Consider the following 7,247-nt stretch of genomic DNA (forward strand, 5'->3'; position numbering starts at 1 on the left):
CCCCTTCCCCCCCACAAGGCCAGCCATGTCTGCCGTACCCCCCCCACCACCACCCACCCACCACCGGCACCCTCCACCCCACCGGACCCCCTCCTCCCTTCCCTCTCTGTTGCTGCTCCTTTCATGCTGTCACCCAGTGACTGTCTGAATAGCCTTTTATTATTCAACAGTCTGGGCAGGTCGCAGGGTCACAGCAGAGCCCACCACCCTGCCACCAGCAAACATCCAAACATATACACACATGCGCACACACACACTCAAGTTTGACCCCTGTGTGCATTCTCGCACATGCACAAATACATGTTTGTGTGTGAGTTTGAAGGTAGCCCGGGGACGTGGGGATGGGGGGGGCTATTTGTCCATGCAAACAGTCACCCAAAAAACTTCCAAAACGGTGAGCAGGCTGCACTGGAAATGAGATGCAGAATTCTTTAACGTGGAGTCCACCATGTGTCCAAGTCCCCGGTGCATTCATTAGATCATCTGTCCTCCCCCTTGTTAGCCCGCGACGTCTATCTGCCTGACGCATCTGTAGCCCTGTCGCCTCGGAGTCGGCACCCGGCCCTGAGAGTGCACGCTCTTGCGGCTCTGCTGTGCACGTATGTGGAGGTATATTTCTGTTTGTGTGTGACAGGAGGAAAACAGAGATAACAGTAGCCCGGTGCTATCAGCCCCCCTCATCTTATCTCCCTCACAGCCAGGAGCAGGTATACAAGCTAATTGGAAAGTGGCAGACACACGGAGGACTGGTGAAACACATGCTCGCCTTTCCAGTAAGAGCACCAGAGAATTGGCAACTAGAGAGAACGAAAGAGAGAGAGAGAGAGAGAGAGTATGACAATAAGGGGGGTGGGGGACAATTGAAGGGAGAGACTGAAATGATGAAGTGAAAAGGAAACCAAAGGAAGCAGAAGTGGTGGAAGGAGGATTGACGGAACAGGGAGAGATAGTGATGGTGATAGATAAGAAGGGGAGGAGGGGGAGGGTGGTGGTGGTGGTGGGGCGCAATTGCAGGGAGACAGAACAGCTCCCAGATAGAGCGTCAGCAAGACAAACGTTAGGTCTGGTACAGTCGCTCTCACGTCTGTAATACCACAGGTATTATGGCTGTTCTGTCTGTACAAACTCGTACTGTCAGCACTGAGAATTGCAGGGAACGAGCTAAACAAACAGCTTCCCCTGCATTACTGTACAGTACGGGGGGCTCTTTCCACTCCACACAGTAATGAGTCACTCTGTCAAGTCTTCTCTCAAATGTCAGCCCTGATGTGTTTACAATGTGACATCCCATCCTGGAGACTTTCCCTGTGATTTGTGCGCCACAGATGGCATTTGAGCGAAGAGAGAATTTACAGCATATGACAGGAGGCTCGCACATCAGCGGAATAATGAAGACTGATCTGTATTTTATTATTAATTGGAGAGGGAAAAAAACACCTTCCACTTCACCAATGCCTGTTTCTCTTCTCTTAGCTGCATCGGCTCGTAATAATTGCGCACGTGTTGGAGAAATCCTATTAAAGGAATCTGGGGCACCTTCAACAATTAATTATGTTAGAATGTAGTCGTTTTGCACAAAACTGCAATCGCCATAAAAATACATAATATTCTTAAAACAGAAATAACATAAAGCTTTATATTTCCCCTGGAACTACTTATCCAGTGGTATTTAAGGTGTACGGTTTGGATTAATGCGTCGACTACTTGACTACTTTTTCGAGGTTTTTATGCCACAAATGCTCCATTTTCTACATTTTGGCCATTTAACCTTCATACTGTCCAGAATGGGGGTCTCTGGGCTCAGAAATGACGCTCACTAGTCACATTCTCAACAGTTTTATATGAACTTAACAGTTTGAAACCTGCTGAAACTAGGAATGGCTCGATACCTGACACTTTTTCATGCCTGATACCAGTACTGCAACTTGGGACTATTTGACGCTACCGATATTGATCTGATTCCTTCTTCTCTCCTCTAGCATGCTAGTGGGCTGCTGTTGCGATAATGTCCCCCAAAGTATCCCACAAAGGTAAGTTAAGCATCTGGGCTTAGGTATCAGATCGGACCGGCTATAGTTCATTTTTTTGAGTGTCGATCAACTTTGGTCACACCTGTCCACTGGCCATCACTTTATTTTTGTCGATTGTTGCGTTTGTACTAAATTCTTCTTGTACTAAATTCTCTGCTACGGGAACTAGTTTTTCAACAGCGATTGTTGCGTTTGTACTAAATTCTTCAAAATAACTCTGCTACGTCTTTAATCATCCAAACTCTACCAAACCTTTGACTTCATTGCGCCGTCTATACTCAATGACTCATAATGGGAACTAGTTTTTGAACAAGTCACGATCTTCATCATCTTCACCATATTTGCTCTGATCATACTGTTCATGAAAATATCGTACATTTGAATTGTTCTCACATTTTGTATTGTTTTTTTCTTCTCTTCCAATGCTCCTGTGAATTCTCTCTTTGTAGACCTTCAATGACCAGAAGGACAGAGGAAAGGCGAGAGACAGAGTTTTGACATCCATCTGACTCTCACACCTCCCTGGCGGTCTGAGACCATATTTTTGTCCCTTTGGTACTTCTTCCTCTCCTTTGCTTCGTTCTACTGCTGTACTCAAAATAAGGTAAACAAAGTCAAACAGACTTGTCTAGAAATTCTCAACATCAAGACCTAGGAACCCCTGTATGTTAGGGGTGCAATGGTATCAGTGAAATTCAGTTCCCTTCCTGGGTTCACCAAAGTCTGCAGCAGACTGACCAGTGTAAATGGATGAGTTTTTTTTCTCCCTTTTTTTCGCACCACATTCTCTTAATAATGCTCCATCTGCATTTTTCCAGGCTTGGGGCCAGCACTTGTGGTATGATGAGAAACCTGGGGTGTCCTGCCAAGATACACATCTGCATACAGCTGGAATGGACCTTAATGTTCTTAGCAGACCAGCTCCTTTCCTGCTGTGGAGTAGCCAGCCTGAAACTGCAACATTCTAGCATCATAAAGGTTTAAAAATACACACTCTAATATCTATTTTGTGTCTGTGGCTAAGCTGCACTGTCGGATGCTCTTATATTTTCTTCTTACCACCAATTTACTTCGGCTTGTTTTGTCCTTGTGCTTCAACTCTTTGTCTTCGCCTGCCATGGTGATGTTTTTTTAACAGACCAAGTTGACAGCTTCGCTGACGTGATAACTGACAGATAAAGATGCCCGTCGCGGCCTTGAACGCAGGCACGCAGACGGCACACGAGCCGCAGGGAGCTGCACAATTTGCTGCTGCATTGTGCTGCTCCCATTCTCCTGCCGCTCGGTCACGTGACTCATTGCGTCGCAATCTCCTCGAAATAAATCACCAGGCACTTGAACGAGGGCTAGGAGCAGGTGAGAAGTTGCGATAATGGTTATTGATTAGCACGCAGACAGACTGTGTCCTATTTTGTTTGTATTACAGATGAAAGCCATCAGCCCTCCGAGAATGTGTAGCAGTCTGTGCTCGCTGAAGGGGAATGTGTGGGAGAGAGATGTTAAATGCTGGGTAGCCATTGCTGGGTATAAAAGTAATCAAGCATGAACAAAAGCTGGTGTTAATGACGATGATGAGGTGCACTCGGTAATTTATTTGGGCTAATTATGATGGATGTCGGTCGAGTGAGCTTTTAAAAACAATCCAAGGAGAACACTCAGAGGGTGTGATCAATGAAATGTGCTTGTGTTTAGTCAGATTTGGGACTGTGTGTGCATGTGTGTGTGTGTGTGCATGTGTGTGTTACTGCTTGGTGTGTTTGTGTTTGTATTCCGCCCGCACTCTTTGAGATCTCTCTCTCCGCTCTTATCTTGTCTTTGATGAGCCCCCTGGGGGTGGTGCTTTGCACTTGAGCAACATGTTTTTGTTTTTTTGTTGTTGCTTTTTCTTTTCCTTGTATCAGATTTTGTCGAACAAAATCCACAAGAGATGTCGCGGGCTGTTTATTTGGCACAGGAACGGGCTCTGATGTGAATTAATTGCTTGTTAGCACAGAGAAGTCGCTAATGATAACAGCCTGGAAGTGATGTGGACTTGACAGGACTTGTCTGATGATTTGTGACGCTGATGTACATTTCGTTTCCCCGTCACTCCGTTAGCGGCGAAGGACGGTTTTTCAAAGCGGATTGCGGATGAATTTTAATAAGTAGTATTTAAATTTTTTCCTCAGCGCATTCATACGCCGTAAACAAATTAATCCAGCCTTTACAGCTCATCAAGTCTTCAGCGACACCACTGATCACTTTTGCAAATACAACTATATTTCCTGACATTAATTTGCTTTTCCTCTCGGTTTTCACTCCATCACGCCAACGTGACATGAAAGAGATTAAATATAATTGCGCCGAAGGTTAATCTGTGCCGATGATCTATCATGGTTTGTAAATGACATCTTTTAGAAAGGACTATCTTTAGGCAAGGTCTTTCGTTTCTCTGTGCCGGTGATTGACGAGAATCAGACATTAATACAATCCATGAATAGAAGCAATTAAAAAGCAAATTAAACAGAGTTTGTCAAAGGAACGAGGAGTTGAGGTGACTAAAATTAAAGTCATTCCTGCAACTTTCATCTAACACCTTCCCTAATTCAACTTTCACACACTTTGGTTCATTTTCCTCCTCCTCATTCGTCTTCCCGGGTCGTATCTGACGCTGCTCCTCCCTCTCCTGTGCTGATTGAACGTTTGCTGTTCAATGTTTGGATTTTGCTGCACAATCCCCGACGTCGACTTGAAACACAGTGTTAAGCGTTCTCCAGCCAAATGCAACAGCTTGTGAAATATGAGGTCGATTTGTTCACGTCTGCAGGACCAAATTATTTTTTTCTAAATCCACTTCATCTCCCTACTTTGTAGAAGGTCTTTGCATGTGTGTGTCTCGTCCAAAGAACCAAATCAACAAAAGCTCAGGTGCAGCAGGATCTAGACAAAAGTGGTGGATAAACTTAACTTAACAACACACATGCACGTGTGCACACGCACACACAGAGGAGCCATTTAAACCCGAACAAACACACACACTCTCAGGCGAAGCAGCACTTTTAGGGCCTCGTCAAATCGATGCAGAGTCCAGAGTTGTGTTATCACCAAGAAAAAGTGAAAAGTGCAGCGTGCGAATGGCATCGGGGGCAGTTTTTCATCAAGAACATCAGAGAGGCCACAGGGTTCACCACAGATGGCTACATCTTCTTTTTTTTTTTTTGCTGAGTTGCTCCACTTCTACTTCACGCCTCCCACACACCCCATCATTCTCTTCTTTCATTTTATCCTTTGTTTTTCCTCAAGTCTAAATCCACGCTCCCCTCTAATCTCCACCACTTCCCTCCACCGTCCCCACCCCAGCGTCTCTTTGAAGAACTCACTTTCTAAAACTTCTACACTCCTTGACCCTTCCCCTCATGTCCAGTCCTCCTTCTTCTTCTCTGCTCTCCCTTCTCTCCGTCCCGAGCTTTTATCGAGCCCCACCATATTTCAACTCTTCTGCGTCCTTCTTTCCAGGATGCCGTCGCTTCATCATCTCCCTCCAGCTTCTTTCCCACTCTCCTTCAGCCTTCTTCCCCTCCTCTTCTTTTATCTTGGTCCACCAAATCTATCCCCTCATTCCACAGCTGCCAGCTCTCAAGAACCTCAAGAACCGTAAATCTGGTGCAACCCCAGGAAGTGGGTCAATGGGGGACACTTAAACATGTAGCACTCTAGTGAGGGCCTAACCCCTGGCAGAAAATTGCTTCTAGCGTGCACGTGAGCACATGCCCTAATACACTCCGACATCCATTCATGCACACACACACACACAGACACGCACACACACAAGCTGGTTTTATGGATGTCTGGGCAAGAAACAGAGCGGCCTCAGTATCGGTCGGTGTTATTACTGCTCGTACTCCAACATCTAATCAATCCAAGTTGTTAGGATTTGTGCGCAGACGGGAAACAACGGGTTGCTTTGTGTCACACAGAACCAGGCTGCAGATCTTTCCTGGTGCCTGGGTTTCTCCGCCCATCAAAGTCCGCTATGTGCCAGCCAGCATGTTTCTGGAGCTAGTTATGTTGTTTTCACAAGCATAAGTGTGTCATTGTGTGTATGTGTGTGTGTGTGTGTGTGTGTGTGCTCCTGGGGTTTCTGTTTCAAGTTAGGATCTGTGCTCCGCGGCGGTGACTCTTTATTTATTCTACCTCTTTAAAGCCCTCGAACATTTCCCAACTCAAACATGATGAGAAATCCCTGCATCGCTGTTTGGTTCTCGTTGCTGTTGTGTACAGCCCGGCTCACATGACCTTGACCCCATTACACATTTTTAAACCGGCACAAGAAAAGAAAGCATTTTCATTGTGTCCTCAATGAAAAGTTATTTGCGCGCCGTATTCCGACTCGTCTTGTTTGCTCGTTGTACTCATCACACATGTGTGACATGTTCAGAGAGAAGCTGTTTGGAAGAAAAAAAAAGAAACAGAAAAAGCTGGGATGATGGTGGTCTTTGTGCGAACAAAGCCCGGCCTGTCCTCATTACCGCGCTGACACACATGTTCCGTCAAAGTGGTGGCACCAAATGGGACCCAATTCTGTTTGGATGTGGCACGTCTCCGGGAGAGTTCCTTTTTTCTAAAACACTAATCTCTGGACCACAAATTAGCTGTCAGTCACGTCGTATCGCAGAAGAGACAGCCCCCAACAAATCAACAACATGTCAATCAGACACACACACACACACACAATCCCCAACAGCACACACTTGAGAATACACACAGACAGTAGAGGAAGCGCCTTACATCTCACACAGTTTCCTCTTAAAACTCTGTTTTCTTCATTAACTCAAGGTGACTCCCGCGAAGCATTAGCAACGACGATATGAAGCCCAAGGCTCCCAAGAGCCCTGCTAATTAATAGCCTATACATATGCAATATACAGTGTCTCGCTAAATCGCAGTATAATTTCATAAAGGCTCCCTTGTCTCTTTAAAGAATCCATTTAACAGTCGCACAAAAGTCCCATTGCGTTTCCCACTGACGGATGTCTGCGGGTATTAAACAGCGTTCAGGCGAGGTGTGGAGTTTAATGGCGACGGGTAAAGATAAAATAACAGGTAAAGTCTTTTCCACTTGTTGTAAAAGCGGAGAAAATTTCCCCACCGCCAGAAATCAGCCGCTGACGTTCGGTGACAGAAGAAGGCAGATTTGTCAGCTGTACTCATTTTTCTTGCACTTACCAAGTAACAGTC

This window comes from Cynoglossus semilaevis, chromosome 9 (assembly GCF_000523025.1).
Source record: "Cynoglossus semilaevis isolate Cse_v1.0 chromosome 9, Cse_v1.0, whole genome shotgun sequence".
NCBI lineage: Eukaryota > Metazoa > Chordata > Actinopteri > Pleuronectiformes > Cynoglossidae > Cynoglossus > Cynoglossus semilaevis.